At 45.4% G+C, this 16,381-nt stretch overlaps 1 protein-coding gene across 4 annotated transcripts in view; it reads right to left on the bottom strand.

Annotated features, from left to right (window-relative positions):
* nos1apa (nitric oxide synthase 1 (neuronal) adaptor protein a) overlaps positions 1-16,381 on the bottom strand; it is a 441,188-nt gene that overhangs the window by 352,873 nt on the left and 71,934 nt on the right. The gene's annotated exons all lie outside the window — the stretch shown is intronic.

The following is a 16,381-nucleotide window of genomic DNA, read 5'->3' as shown; positions in this document are numbered from 1 at the left end:
GAGAGATTGCCAAAGACGCCATAGACAAAAGGACAAAGGGGTGTTGATGGTGGTGATGTTAGCTAAGGAATGTGCTAATGGTGACATTAAGGGTAGAAAGCAGGATGAGCAAGGTACAGATAGCCCTAGTGGGGGTGGGGTGGGGGGAAGGGATCGAAATGGGCTAAAAGGTGGACGGAAATAGGTCGGAAAAGAAAATATATATATATAAAAAATATAATAATTATTAGAAAAAAGGAGATAAAAAAAGGGGGTGGGGGTGGGGATAGAGGAGAGAGTTCATGATGTAAAGTTGTTGAACTCAATATTCATTCCGGAAGGCTGTAAAGTGCCTCATCGCATAAATGCTTGTCTAAGACTATGATGGGAACATCAGGTTTTGTTAAAGGAATACAATCATGTCCCGCCTGGGTAAACTTTAGGTCAACCAATTTCTCCAAAATAGTTGCTTCATCATGTCAAATTTCACTTACGAATATACGAATTAGGAGCAGGAGTAGGCCACCCATCCCCTTGAACATGCGCCACCATTTAATAAGATCATGGTTGATCTGAATGTAACCTCAACCCCACCTTCCTGTATATCCCTGATAACCTTTCACTCACTTTGTGATAAAGTGAGGTACCCTGTCCCTTTAAGCAAGTGTACTGTTATCATGTGACAGCACTGACGAATCATTGTACAGCACGGGCAACTGGGAACTATAAGTCTAGTTCTGGAAAAAACAGATTATCGGGTCATGGTCACATTACTGTTTGTGGAGCTTGTTGTCTGCGGGTTGCCTGCAATTCCAACGTTGCTACAGTGACTAAAATTCAAAAGTACTTTACTGGCTATAAAAGTCTTTATCTCATAAAGCAACTACAAAACAAGTAATGTTCAGGAATTTCAGTGCTGAATAAATTCAATAGGTCTGATACGGTCTAAGGGAACTCATAGTTAGAGATCCATTTGCTTCAAATCATTATCCTCTCTTTACACCAGAAAGGCTCTAATCTGGATTCCGTGCCCCATCGTAACAATCACGACTTGAAATGTTTTAAAGCCTGATTGTTATTATTCAGTGCCAGGTCATGGAATGGCAGTGCTATAAATCCCTCTGCTGCCTGGAATAAGGCTAGGTCAAAATTGTGTATGTGATTTCTGTCAGAGCTGGAGAGAGACAAACTGATTGCTCCAAACCAGAGCTGTAAAGGCTCAAGAAGTCTGGAATAACGAGCGAGGTGTGACTGGTACAGGGAGGATAAAAATAATCAGAAAACATGTTGCTTATTCAAATGAATCGAGGTCGAGCACGAATCCTGCTGAAGTGTAACTAATACTTTTCAGAAAGGGCATTTGGCTCATTTATTACAATTAGAGAAACGTTACATGGTATGCACGAACAAAATAATATACTGGACTGCAAACTCACTGGAAGGTTTCTGAAAAATTAGATCCTGGCTGCAGGAAAGGGAGAGCATCCTATTCCCGTGAGCTGCTTTGGAATTTTTACAGCTACAATTACTCTTCACTGTACAATTTTCTTACAGTGTCACAGGCCTTTGCCAGACTAGGTTCTTATTTATACTTGCTGTAATTTACTCAAGTTCACTCGAGCCAGGCAGATGCAAATCATGTAGCTTCAAAGGAATTAATGTGAGGCTAAGCATATCATACCAGTTTAAAATAGTGAAATGGTGCTCATAGAGTCAATTTAAATGTTTCCATTTATTGCCAGTGACTGCCTAATTTGCTATTTTTCAATAAAATGCTCCATGCTAACAAGATCCCTCAGAATTAATCCTGCAGCATTTGAAATGGTGATCATCGGGCAAGACACGCCATTAACTTGTTTTCAATGCCTTAGGCATATCATACCTATGTTAGCAGCAACCATTACAAATCTGAAGTCTGTAAGTTAAACCTTATGGGGTAATCAGTCCCGTTCACATCTGATTCCTCTTCCAACTTCATCGAGTAACAGGTCTATTTGAACTTTTGCTGGTACAGTAATGAGCATTGCTAATTACATTCAATGTGCAACAGTGGGGGTACCTTGTGGTAATATTACTGATTGCTTTATAGATTAAGAATCTATTTGGACTGCTGTCTGAAAAGAGCATTTATTTGGGAGTCTAGCTAAGTAGAAATCTTTTGAACAATGTGGTAAGACTAAATTTAACTGTGTAACTGTAATCTTGTACATTTAAGTTTTCTTTTGTTTGTTAATAAAAGTTTTAATTTAATATTTAAAATCTCCAAAAGTGGCAGTAGAATCTTCACTTCTGACTTCACTGCACATACCTTCTTGTAATAGAAATATAAATTGCAAATCGTAGTGATAGCTTGGCCAAGTTTCCCTTTGGGATTTGGTCAGCCTGGCAATAACCATCTGCCATATCATAACAACAGGGTGCTTTACACCCACCCAAATGGGCAGGCAGAACTTTAGCTTGGCATTGCATCTAAGAGGTGACAGCTCAGGAAATGCAACAAACCATTGATACTGCATTGAATGATTAGAATATGTGACCAAGTTCTGGAGTGGGGCTTGAACCCATAACCTTCTAACTCAGAGGTGAGGATGCTACCAGTAAGCCAAGTCCAAGTCTTAAGAATAGGCTTTGCTTCCAAGACTTCAATTATTCTTTGAGAGAAGGATACAGACATACTTACAACAACGTTCACCTGATGAAAGGCAAATACTTTTGAGTGTGAACTTTGGATCAAGAATTGACCTGACTAAGGAAGTCTAAAGTTCATCTTAAAGTTCAGCTCCAGCATTTACCCCGCACCAAGCTAAACATGAAACTGAGCTTTGAACTTTCCTCTTCATTCCATTAACTTCTTTTTAAAAATTGCTCCTAATTACTAGTCAGTAAATAACTAACAAAAATAGTTTACTAATAAGCACGAACATAGCCTGGACATACATTGCAATTGCCAATTAGGTATCAGGACATTAAATGGTCACGAAGTTTTATGTCACTTGAACAATCTTAAATAAAACCATTAGAAACAAGACCGAGAGCTGCCCAACATTAGCTCACTGCAGCAGGGTATTTGGGTCAACTTCTAGGTGGGCACATCTCAGAAAAAGTGAATTTTCCAAAGCACAGTAAAACTGACCACACATTCAACTAGTCATTGCTCGAACAACACCTCAGCTTCCTAAATTAGGCATGAAGCAAGGCAGAGAGTCACCCAAGAGGAAGACTAGAGCCCAAGCCATCCAAACCAGGAATACATAGGTAGGGGAAGAGTAGGAAGTAGGAACAATGCTTAAAAAGACAATGGCAGTTACATGGGCCAGAAGCATTTGCTACAACCTCAGTTGTCCAGAATCCACTGACTGCTCCTCATTCCCTAAATAGTTGAGGTATTTCCACTGAATGTTATTCAAATAATTACCTCCAGCATTGCAGATGGATGGAAGCTATTTTTTCCCATTCCTGTTTGTTTGTCCAACTGTCTGCTAAAAATAACCTCAAAAGCCAATGGACAGATTTTAACTAAACTTGGTACACAGATAGGATAGGGCCCAAGGAAGAACTGATTTGTTTTTGACAGATACTGGAATTTTTTGAAGGATCTGTTAACATTGGGTGGATTAACTTTTTTTTAAAGAATGTTGTGGGTTGATTGATTTAAAATGTTATTGATTGTTTTAGAATGTTGTGGACTGTCTCAGTTGAAGTGGTAGAATTTGTCACAGCTGTCAAAATGTGGGCAGAGTTTTCAGAGCAGTTTGTTGGACATGGATTGACCCGAAGCCTCGTCAGTGAGATGGAAGCTCTTAATAAATAGATTTATTTTTTCAGTTTTGTAGTTATAGAGCATCAACAGGCAGGGGAAAGCCTCAAGGAAGAGCTGCATAATTGTAATAAGGTTGAATTAACACATCATGGCAGAGCTATGCACTCTACTGAGTGTCCTTTTCATTTGTTCTCGAATGAAACACTTCAAAGTAAGGAGTGCGGCTGGAAAGGAGTATTAATTTAAATACTTGCAGAAATACCCCTGTGTAGCAGCCTAGAAAAACAAATCATATTTGGGTACACTGTTTTAAAGAATTTGAATACATACAAGACAGAATTTAGCAATCTTAAACACCCGTTAAAGGGGGGTGTGCTTAATAAGGAGTGCTTTCCTGGTTTTTGGATACTTACAAAAAGGTCATTTGCACTGTCTTAACAGATTGGTTACAGCACCGGAGACGGCTGTTTGTATTACAGTGAAACTTCCACCCGATTTCTCCAGGAGTTTCCTGTAGCCTTGTCCTGCTTGAGCAAGAATGCACATGATATGTAGTATGAGCAGAGGAGCTGCCAAGCACAATCAACATCCCCACTCCCAGTAATCGCTACAACTTACACTATTCAAACAAACAAAGGCAAACAGAGGCAAATGTATCTCGGGGAAAAATTGATTTGGTCTGCCTTATCCCCCACTCTTGTTTTTGGCTTGCAAATTAGAAAAAGGGTTGATTCAGGTTTACTTCCAAAATAAACACTTAACTCAAACCAAAATAAACAAAGAAATCTTATTCATATTAAGTATCTGGCTGACTAATCAACTTTAAAAATTACTGCAAAGTTATAGAAGCAGATCTCAGATTATATGTTATGCTTCACACTCAAACTCCACACTTGACAATTATTTTGAAATTTAAAAGTCCTCAATTTGCCCAGAGTTGGTCAAATGTAATTGACTATTACTCACAATGGGCAGTCACCAGTGTGTTGTGACATAGATAAATCTTAAAATTGTGCTACATTGAAGAGAACTTCAACTGTGAATTTGGCCAATATTTACCTTTGTTTCTAAACTCAAACTTGTTAAGGCTCATTGTGCAAAGGCCTGATTATGGGGAATCTCCATTAGTGACTCACAAAAAGCACAGTGCTAGAATGGGAATGTGATTTCTTCATGTTACACCAGGACTGACTGATCTTTTGAAAAGAGTTGACGTTTCGAGTCCTCATGACCCTTCGACAGAACTTGAGTTCGAGTCCAGGAAAGAGCTGAAATATAAGCTGGTTTAAGGTGTGTGTGTGGGGGGCGGAGAGATAGAGAGACAGAGAGGTGGAGGGGGTTGGTGTGGTTGTAGCGACAAACAAGCAGTGATAGAAGCAGATCATCAAAGGATGTCAACAACAATAGTACAATAGAACACATAGGTGTTAAAGTTAAAGTTGGTGATATTATCTAAACGAATGTGCTAATTAAGAATGGATGGTAGGGCACTCAAGGTATAGCTCTAGTGGGTTTTTTTTTTATTTTATATAATGGAAATAGGTGGGAAAAGGAAAATCTTTATAATTTATTGGGAAAAAAAAGAAGGGGGAAACAGAAAGGGGGTGGGGATGGGGGAGGGGACTCACGACCTAAAGTTGTTGAATTCAATATTCAGTCCGGAAGGCTGTAAAGTCCCTAGTCGGAAGATGAGGTGTTGTTCCTCCAGTTTGCGTTGGGCTTCACTGGAACAATGCAGCAAGCCAAGGACAGACATGTGGGCAAGAGAGCAGGGTGGAGTGTTAAAATGGCAAGCGACAGGGAGGTTTGGGTCATTCTTGCGGACAGACCGCAGGTGTTCTGCAAAGCGGTCGCCCAGTTTACGTTTGGTCTCTCCAATGTAGAGGAGACCACATTGGGAGCAACGAATGCAGTAGACTAAGTTGGGGGAAATGCAAGTGAAATGCTGCTTCACTTGAAAGGAGTGTTTGGGTCCTTGGACGGTGAGGAGAGAGGAAGTGAAGGGGCAGGTGTTGCATCTTTTGCGTGGGCAAGGGGTTGTGCCATAGGAGGGGGTTGAGGAGTAGGGGGTGATGGAGGAGTGGACCAGGGTGTCCCGGAGGGAGCGATCCCTACGGAATGCCGATAAGGGGGGTGAAGGGAAGATGTGTTTGGTAGTGGCATCATGCTGGAGTTGGCGGAAATGGCGGAGGATGATCCTTTGAATGCGGAGGCTGGTGGGGTGATAAGTGAGGACAAGGGGGACCCTATCATGTTTCTGGGAGGGAGGAGAAGGAGTGAGGGCGGATGCGCGGGAGATGGGCCGGACACGGTTGAGGGCCCTGTCAACGACCGTGGGTGGAAAACCTCGGTTAAGGAAGAAGGAGGACATGTCAGAGGAACTGTTTTTGAATGTAGCATCATCGGAACAGATGCGACGGAGGCGAAGGAACTGAGAGAATGGGATGGAGTCCTTACAGGAAGTGGGGTGTGAGGAGCTGTAGTCGAGATAGCTGTGGGTGTCGGTGGGTTTGTAATGGATATTGGTGGACAGTCTATCACCAGAGATTGAGACAGAGAGGTCAAGGAAGGGAAGGGAAGTGTCAGAGATGGACCACGTGAAAATGATGGAGGGGTGGAGATTGGAAGCAAAATTAATAAATTTTTCCAAGTCCTGACGAGAGCATGAAGCAGCACCGAAATAATCATCGATGTACCGCAGTCCTACTCCGGCCCCCTTCCACAACTCTTTCTCCGGTACATCGATGATTATTTCGGTGCTGCTTCATGCTCTCGTCAGGACTTGGAAAAATTTATTAATTTTGCTTCCAATCTCCACCCCTCCATCATTTTCACGTGGTCCATCTCTGACACTTCCCTTCCCTTCCTTGACCTCTCTGTCTCAATCTCTGGTGATAGACTGTCCACCAATATCCATTACAAACCCACCGACACCCACAGCTATCTCGACTACAGCTCCTCACACCCCACTTCCTGTAAGGACTCCATCCCATTCTCTCAGTTCCTTCGCCTCCGTCGCATCTGTTCCGATGATGCTACATTCAAAAACAGTTCCTCTGACATGTCCTCCTTCTTCCTTAACCGAGGTTTTCCACCCACGGTCGTTGACAGGGCCCTCAACCGTGTCCGGCCCATCTCCCGCGCATCCGCCCTCACTCCTTCTCCTCCCTCCCAGAAACATGATAGGGTCCCCCTTGTCCTCACTTATCACCCCACCAGCCTCCGCATTCAAAGGATCATCCTCCGCCATTTCCGCCAACTCCAGCATGATGCCACTACCAAACACATCTTCCCTTCACCCCCCTTATCGGCATTCCGTAGGGATCGCTCCCTCCGGGACACCCTGGTCCACTCCTCCATCACCCCCTACTCCTCAACCCCCTCCTATGGCACAACCCCTTGCCCACGCAAAAGATGCAACACCTGCCCCTTCACTTCCTCTCTCCTCACCGTCCAAGGACCCAAACACTCCTTTCAAGTGAAGCAGCATTTCACTTGCATTTCCCCCAACTTAGTCTACTGCATTCGTTGCTCCCAATGTGGTCTCCTCTACATTGGAGAGACCAAACGTAAACTGGGCGACCGCTTTGCAGAACACCTGCAGTCTGTCCGCAAGAATGACCCAAACCTCCCTGTCGCTTGCCATTTTAACACTCCACCCTGCTCTCTTGCCCACATGTCTGTCCTTGGCTTGCTGCATTGTTCCAGTGAAGCCCAACGCAAACTGGAGGAACAACACCTCATCTTCCGACTAGGGACTTTACAGCCTTCCGGACTGAATATTGAATTCAACAACTTTAGGTCGTGAGTCCCCTCCCCCATCCCCACCCCCTTTCTGTTTCCCCCTTCTTTTTTTTCCCAATAAATTATAAAGATTTTCCTTTTCCCACCTATTTCCATTATATAAAATAAAAAAAAAACCCACTAGAGCTATACCTTGAGTGCCCTACCATCCATTCTTAATTAGCACATTCGTTTAGATAATATCACCAACTTTAACTTTAACACCTATGTGTTCTATTGTACTATTGTTGTTGACATCCTTTGATGATCTGCTTCTATCACTGCTTGTTTGTCGCTACAACCACACCAACCCCCTCCACCTCTCTGTCTCTCTATCTCTCCGCCCCCCACACACACACCTTAAACCAGCTTATATTTCAGCTCTTTCCTGGACTCGAACTCAAGTTCTGTCGAAGGGTCATGAGGACTCGAAACGTCAACTCTTTTCTTCTCCGCCGATGCTGCCAGACCTGCTGAGTTTTTCCAGGTAATTCTGTTTTTGTTTTGGATTTCCAGCATCCGCAGTTTTTTTGTTTTTATATCTGACTGATCTTTTAGCTGCCGCAGTGCATGGAGAAAATGCTTCAAATTATCTGGTCCAGATTGGGTATTCATTTAAACAATTTGGCTCAACGATCATGCAGTATTTGAATCGTACAGATGATGATATTTGCCAGAATTCCAGGACTTGCCTTTAATTAGCATTCCTGTCAGGGGTAGGTCCTTTATTTTCCCTAAGAGAGCTGCAATCTGCTTTCAAAAATGTCCACAAACGTGTAAGCAATGGCTTTGTGGTAAGACACATATCTCTGAGTCAGAAGTTTGCAAGTTAAGACCCCACTCCAGAGGCTTGAGCACAAAATCTAGGCTGATATTTCAGTACAGTACTGAAGGAGTGCTGCACTGTCGGAGTTGCCATCTTTCAGGTGAGACCTTAAACTGAGGCTTCTTCCATCCACTAAGTCTGAAAGGTCCCCTGGCACTATTTGAAGAAGAGTAGGTGTCCTCAATAATTATCACGAAAATAGCTGATCTGGTCAGTATCTCATTGTTGATTGTGGGACATTGCTGTATAAACTGGTTGTTGCATTTCCTACATACATCGGTACTATACGTTAAAAGTACCTTTTTTGGTAACAAAGTGCTTTGGGACGTGGCACAGTCTTGAACAGCATAGCATAAATGCAGCTCTTTGTTTAGTGTACAAATCAAAGAAAAATGTCAGGCCAAAAATACAATATGTTGTCAAACTATTCAGTGTTCTGAATTATTTACGCACATTAAACAAAAACTACTGACTGATACGGATTGCTTTGCTTTGTCCTTTCTTTAAAAAGGTTTCTGGAGATTCACTTCACACTTTTAACAAACTTCAATTTTTTTCAATGACTCCAGTGTGACAAGCAGAAGCATTACCAAAAACTAACAGTGACAGCTAATTGGCACAAATTATAGGCCCAGACAAGACTGGAAATTTTCCTCCTGGATATGGCCATTTGTTCATGGTTACAAGTGCTTACACGTTTTGCTGGGCTGATTGATATAAAGAGGGCACATGACTGCCAGCTGTGGTATGTGATTTGACATTGACTTTGAAACCTGACCATCATGGCGAATTTCTAATTTGCTAGTTACGTTGTCTAGATTAGCCAGTGAAAATTTATTATATGCAGCAGTTGACAGCCACATAACTTCAATTTATTTCAACAGCACTAGGTCCTAGGGGATGAAGGAAAGGACCTTTCGAATGAGGGCATGTGCTTTATAGTGGTCCAACATCCTGACCAGCATAACCATGCTGCTTGATGTAAAGTTTCAAACCTTGGTTATGAGAAATACATGGTTACTGATCCACAACACCTGAACCTGTTTTTATTCCAACCAGAAACAGGAAATTAAAATAGGAAAATTATTGGACCTAGAATGGCTAAGTCTTACTTTAGTCTAATCATCACCCCTTGACATTCATTGGCATTACCATCACTGAATCCCCCACTATCAACATCCTGGGGGTTAACATTGACCAGAAACTGAACTAGATTAGCACTGAACTGGACTAGCAATATAAATTCTGTGGCTACAAGAGCAGGTCAGAGACCAGGAATCCTGCGATGAGTAACTCACCTCCTGACTCCCCAGAGCCAGTCCACCATCTATAAGGCACAAGTCAGGAGTGTGATTGAATACTCCCCACTTGTCTGGATGAGTGCAGCTCCCACAAAACTCAAGAAGCTTGACACAGTCCAGGACAAAGCAGCCTTTTTGATTGGCACCCCATCTACAAACATTCACTCCCTCTACCACCAACACACAGTGGCAGCAGTGTGTACTGTCTACAAGATGCACTGCAAAAACCCATCAAGGCTCTTTGGATAGCACCTTCCAAACCCATAACTACTACCACCTAGAAAGACAAAGCCAGCAGACACATGGCAACACCACCACCTGGAAGTTCCCCTTCCAAGTCACTCACCATGCTGACTTGGAAATATATTGGCCATTCCTTCACTGGCACTGGGTCAAAATCCTGGAACTCCCTCCTTAACAGCACTGTGCGTGTACCTACGCCACATGGACTGCCACACTTCAAGAAGACAGCACACTACCACCTTCTCAAAGGCAATTAGGGATGGGCAATAAATGCTGCCTAGCCAGCGATGCCCCCATCCTGTAACCAAATAAAAATAAACACATGCCTTCAGCAGTCTCTCTCACCATCCCTTCCATTGGCCCGACTCTCACTAATATTTTTTGGTAAATCTTCTAATTAATTTGAATAAAATGGCAGATCTCTTGTCTTCTATACTATTAGTACACTATAAATATGCTTCAATAAACTGAGAAGGCCATCAGTTAATCAATTCCAAGAGTCCAGCAAAGTAAAAAGTTGTATACATGGCACAGGTCAGAGAGGATACACTCAGGCATTAGTAAAAGATTAGTTAGATGATTAGGGGAGGTCTGGCTATAGACAGTTCTCCAGGATGCTAACCCAGTATGGGTCAGAGTGGGTGGGCAGTTTGTGATGGTTATTAATGTAGAGTGGGATGCAAATCCATTTTACTCAGCTATTAAGAAAGTTCTTGCCAAGGTCATTGGCAACAAGGGCATTTTACTAAGATCAACTTATTATGTGATCTTTTTAGAGCAACTCCCTATCTGTGGAGTACCCAGGCTTCCCAGGATTAGGTGTCAATTCCAATTGTAACATACACTTTAAAGGTTCAAAGGATCAAGGAAATCATAATTGAAAGTCAAAAGGCTAGCAGAAATCACCTTTTTCACACAGGAATACAGTTTATGTGCCAACATTTTAGTGTCAGAGTTTGAATCTGCACTTCAAGTTCATTATCGTGAAAACCCAGCCCATCAGCATTGTTGTATTACTATATCCAAAGTTACACTACAACCCAAAGGAACACAGTTCTGGCAGAGATCCGATATGCCGCACATTTATCAAAGTCAAAGTTAATCTATGGACCCATTGGGCAGAACTTTGAGACCGGCAGGCAGGCACAGTGAGTGGGATCGCTAGCGGCTGGGAAACAGCCCGCCACCTACGATTGGCTCCCAACCACAATTTCATGCTGGGTGGCCTTTGACCCTTCACTAGTCAGGAAGGGCCGAGTGGGGCAGAGGTCTGGTAGCCACCAGGCCCTATGGTGACCCAGCGTCCGGTTTAAAAGCGGCCCAGGCAGCCCAAGAAAGGCTGCCACAGCTGGATGTCTGTTCAACATCGTCTTGATGGAGTCAAATGCAGCTGGAGACACCTACCGAGAGGGCAGGTTGGGTGGGCACTCAGCACCCCCCCGCTTTTCTGGTGAGTGCCTCTTGGTCCTGCTGGAGAAGGCAGCTGCCAGGAGGGATACCCTTGTCCCCAGAGATGGGAGGAGGAGGCTACCGCACGTCACAAAGGGGACATGGGAGGAGGTGGCAGTGCTGGTGAGCAGCCATGAAGTGCAGCGGCACACCTGGGTGCAGTGCCAGAAGCACTTCAATAACCTGCTGTGTTCAGGAAGGATGAGAACTGTGTTGACATGGGTCAGTGTGCAGGAGTGTTATGGTGTGGCCGTGGCCCTGTGGAGCTCAGAGGTGCTAGAGTCTGAGTGTCAACTGTCAATGACGCCAGAGCTGGCCAAGGGGGTGAGCCCTGGCTGCTCGGACTGAGAGCCTTGTGGCTGCAGGGCCACGACTCAGATGTGCCCTGTTAGGTGTTCCTCAGCTGGGGTTGGCCAGGCTGCAATGACGCTGCAGGTAGAGAATGGACTAATCAATGCTCCTCTGTCCTTTCAGGAAAAGACAAGCCATAACCAAGCAGAGGGGTCATGGACAGGCGGAGGCCCCCCCAAGCTGCTGCTGCTCAGCAAGTTCGAGCAGGACGTCCTAGAGCTCAAGAACAGACAAGCTCCACACGCAACCGGGCACAGAGAGGCGGGGGGGGCCAGACAAAGATAAGAATGCAGTGCACAGAGGAGAGAGTTTCAGATTGTGCAACTATTCTGGTGTAGTTTCTTTACTGATGGGAGACTCAAACCTGATCATTGAAAGATGATGGCACCATGATGCAGATCTCCATTGTCTCCCCAGGGTTCCTGGCATGCACAGTGACTAATGACATGTCCTTGTTCTCCCTTTTAGATTCGCCAGCACTCACTCACTCTCTGGGCCCCGAAGGCCCACCCCTGATGCCAGAGGGCCACCGGGTTTCATTTGTACTTGTGTCACACCCACTCTCTGAACTAGGCACCAGCACCTCAGTGACCAATAAATCGGTGGCAAGAATGTCAGTGCACATTGGTGAGGGCACATCATACTTGCTTGAGTTGCAAGCAGAGGTAGAGTGTGCCCAGGGCACCGGCCGTCAGAAGACTGCTGGGGACCAGGATGATGCTCAGTTGAAAGCAGATGATGAACCCCTAGAGTCGTCCATTAGGTGTCAGATGCTGGATGTCCAGCAGGATGTGCGGGAGGATCTGGCAGAGATCCATGAGGGTCTGAGTGTCAGGGTCTCTGTTGTGGAGCAGTCCATGCGGAGCATAAGCACTGCGTTGACCCACATGGCCGAGTGCACTGCCTCCTCCATTGACAGCTGTGACTCTCATGGAGAAGCAATTCCAGGGTCAGAATCAGGGGTTTCTGGGGTTGCGCTCAGACCTGCAGCCCTCACACAGGCACTGGTCTCAGGTGGTCAGTGTCAGTGTGGGATGAGGCACCCAGTATCCGAGCTAGGTGCCCATCTATCAATGGTGAGCAAGGAGGCCCAGAGCAAGTTCACGTTGGCGCACGAGCTGCTGGTCGTCTCTGAGGTCTCCTCTCAGGACGCTCTGAATGATGGCAGCAGCTCCTCCACCCCCCTACCTGTGACCGTCACATCTGATGAGGCTGCGATGACTGGGGAGGTGCCAGCCTCTGGCCGGTCCCTCCCAGGCGGGGCCAGCACAGGCTCCACGGGCCAGAGGACGACCGCCAAGGTCATCAAGGCCAACAAGACACCAGGTTCAGCAGGCTGCCTCCAATACCAGTGTCAGCGAGGAGGTGGGGGGCACCAAGACGTAGCACTCGGAAACGTAAGTTAAAGGCACCACGAGCACAAAAGGTGGGTAATTTTCTGTTTAGTTATGCTTGGTTTATGTGTCTGCTGGTGTGGACATCAACACCAGTAATTGCAATGTCATAATGATTTCAATGTGGCAATAGGGTTAAATTTGTTTTGCTCCTGATGACCTGAGTATGCTTCACATTTTTTCTTTCTGGTACAGGGTAGGCCAATATCTAATGCTGGACGTGAGTGGCTAGACATTTTATTTGCATGGGTGGAAATGGAAGGGTCACTTCAGACATCCAGGATAGAGGCAGCAGAACTGGCATGAGGTGGAAGCAGATCTTTGGTAGCGCAGCTGAAGAAGCTTTGGTTCAAGGCGTCCCTGGTGTCCCTGCCTCCTTGCAGATTACCAAGGTCTGGCTCCACACGCTCAGCGTTCTCTTCACTGTCCTCCTCTTCAGACTCACTACTGGACTCATCCTCTGTGCCCTGTGGAGCTGCACAACATCAACATCCTATCCCTCCAGTGGGTTTCCCCCCCCTCACCTTGCTAGTGCCAGATTGTGGAGCGCACAGCATGCAACCACCATCAGTGACACCTGCTCCCCTTGAACAGTCCAGGCATCGGAAGTGCATCTTCAGAAGACCTATGGGTCCTCTCTATCACTGCCCTTGTGGAGGCGTGACTTGTATTATAACACTGCTCTGCCTCTGGTCTTGGATGGCAGAGAGGCGTCATAAACCACCTTGTCACCCAGCACCATCCATCCAGCCGGGCTGGAGCACTGAAGAGCCTCGGCACCTGGGAGTGTCTGAGGATGTAGGTGTTGTGGGAGCTGCCTGGGTACCTTGCACAGACTTGTAGAATCAGCATCCTGTGATCACACACTATCTGCACGATCATGGAGTGGAAGCCCTTCCTGTTGACGAAGGTGCCTGTCTGACCCACTGGCGTCTTCATGGTCACATGTGTGCAGTCGAATGCTCCCTGGATGTGGGGAAGCCCAGCAATCACTGCAAACCCTCTGGCTCGCTCAGCCTGGCCTCGTACATACAGCAAAAAACAAAGGTCATTACCCACCTGAACAGAGCTTCTGTCACCAACATGATGCAACTGTGGACAGCTGATTGGGAGACTCCACACAGATCCCTCACTGACCCCTGGAAAGAGCCAGAGGCATAGAGGTTGAGGGCCACTGTGACCTTCAGAGCCACTGGCATGGGGTGTCCACCCTCACAGTCGGAGCTGATCTCAGGGCCAATCATCTGACAAATGGAGGTCACTGTCTACCTAGAGAGGCGGAGCCTCCTTCAGCATTGCATCTCGGACATATTGAGGTAGCTGCATCGCTGCCTATAAACCCTGGCAACAGGATGGTGGTATCTTCTGTGGCCCCTTCCACCTTGGACTAGCTGCTGGCCCTGCGCCCCTTGTGCCTGCACCTCTCCTCCCACAGGTCCCTCCACTGGAAGCTGGATTGGGACACCCAACCTCCTCTCCCTTCTGTCCCTCTCTTCCTCCTCAGAGGAGGTGCCTCCAGTGGAAACCACAATCCTCATTACCAGAGTAAGGGGGGCTGTCTGATACCTGGAAGGGCCCACACGGTCTGAATCCTCCTGGGGCCTTGGAGACACCAAGGAGACCTGAAATGAAGCCTGGAAATGCTAACAATGAAGCCCCAAACAGAGATGGAGCTGCCAAGTGCCAATAAGTCACCAGCAACAAACTATGTACCAAATTCCCTACTACTAACACTGGCAATGCTGCTGACCCCTTTTATCCACCCGTGGATGAGGTTTTTGTAATTATCGGCTGGCTGCCTGCCCATTTTGCCCATGCGATGAGTGGGAACTCACATGGGCAATGAAAAATCACTCTCAATTGGCTTTTTAATGACCTTAAGTGGCCTCTTAGTTAATGGCGGACGCAGCTCCAGCAGCCACTTGCGCCCACCGACCGAAATATCACCGCGTGTGAGATGATGTCGGGATGATCACCTGATGTCATTGCGTGCTATTTTACATCCGCGCGTTATTTCATACCCAATCAGGTCGGGCATGTGCCCACCCATGAGTCGTACAATTCTGCCCATCGTGTCAGTTGAGACAACAAGTTTGAAACATACTATTCATCAACCCCTTTGAATTAAATGAACTGATCGACAATATTAACAGATTTCATGGAAGTCTTTTGTTATTGCTGGTTGCTCATACATAATACAACGGTCATAGCTTGCACATTATCTGTCCAAAGAACTAGCATGTAAGCGTTAACAAATCCTTACTCACATAACCATCAGTTAACCTGAAAATGTACCGGCTAGGTTTCAACTTTTGTTAGTCAATCTACTAAATCCTGAAATATTTAACTGAGCTTTCTCCCTCCACCCAACTCCCCACACTTGAAAACAAAGGATCCAAAAACTTAGATTGTAATACAGAAAAAAAACAAAAATTTGCTGCTTAAGGGAGTACAGGTGAAGGCAGCTGGAGTTGGCCAGAAGAAGAGGAAAGTGAGCTGTCAGTTTGCTATTAATACAAGTCACTAGATCAATCTCCATCATTTGCTGTCCCCCCCTGTGTCTTCTTGCTGCATCTGGCAATAGGAAAAGCAGCAAGCAGATTAATTTCTCATCCAGCAAGTGCATTTTATTCTTTTCTTCCTCAATTTAAATCATTGTCATTTAAGACAAGTTTGCTGAGCATGGCAAAAAAAATGGCAAACATGTGCACGTTATTTGCAAGTGTTGACATTTGATCATAATTACTTAGAATACATGACAGACTGCCTATGTCACCTTCCAGTTCTTTTCCCAATCAACTTATATGTGTCCTCTGGTTAACAACCATCCTGCTAATGAAAACAGTTTCTTCTTATTTCCTTGATCAAAATCATGAAGAGTTTTGAACAGCTCTATCAAATCTCCTCTTAACCTTCTCTGCTCCAAGGAGAGCAACCCCAGCTTCTCCAGTCCCTTCCCCTAATGCAAGTCCCTCATCCACGGTACCAATCTCGCAAATCTCTTCTGCACCCTCTCCAAGGTCTTGAAATCCTTCCTAATTATGGTACCCAGAATTGAACACAATACCCCAGCAGAGGCCTACGCAGTGTGGCTTGGCATAACCCCCTTGCCTTCGTACTCTTCCTCGATTAATATAGTCAAGGATCCCACAGAATCACAGAATTGTTACTACACAGAAGATGGTCATTCGGCCCATCGTATCTGCACTGGCTTTCCGAATGAGCAATTCAACTAGTGCCATTACCCTGCCTTCTCCCTGTAACCTTGCACGTTCTTCATTTTCAGATAATTTTC

The sequence above is a fragment of the Carcharodon carcharias genome, chromosome 16 (assembly GCF_017639515.1).
Source record: "Carcharodon carcharias isolate sCarCar2 chromosome 16, sCarCar2.pri, whole genome shotgun sequence".
Classification (NCBI taxonomy): Eukaryota; Metazoa; Chordata; class Chondrichthyes; order Lamniformes; family Lamnidae; genus Carcharodon; species Carcharodon carcharias.
The sequence above is the reverse complement of the archived record's forward strand: the minus strand, read 5'-3'. Positions and strand labels throughout refer to the sequence as shown.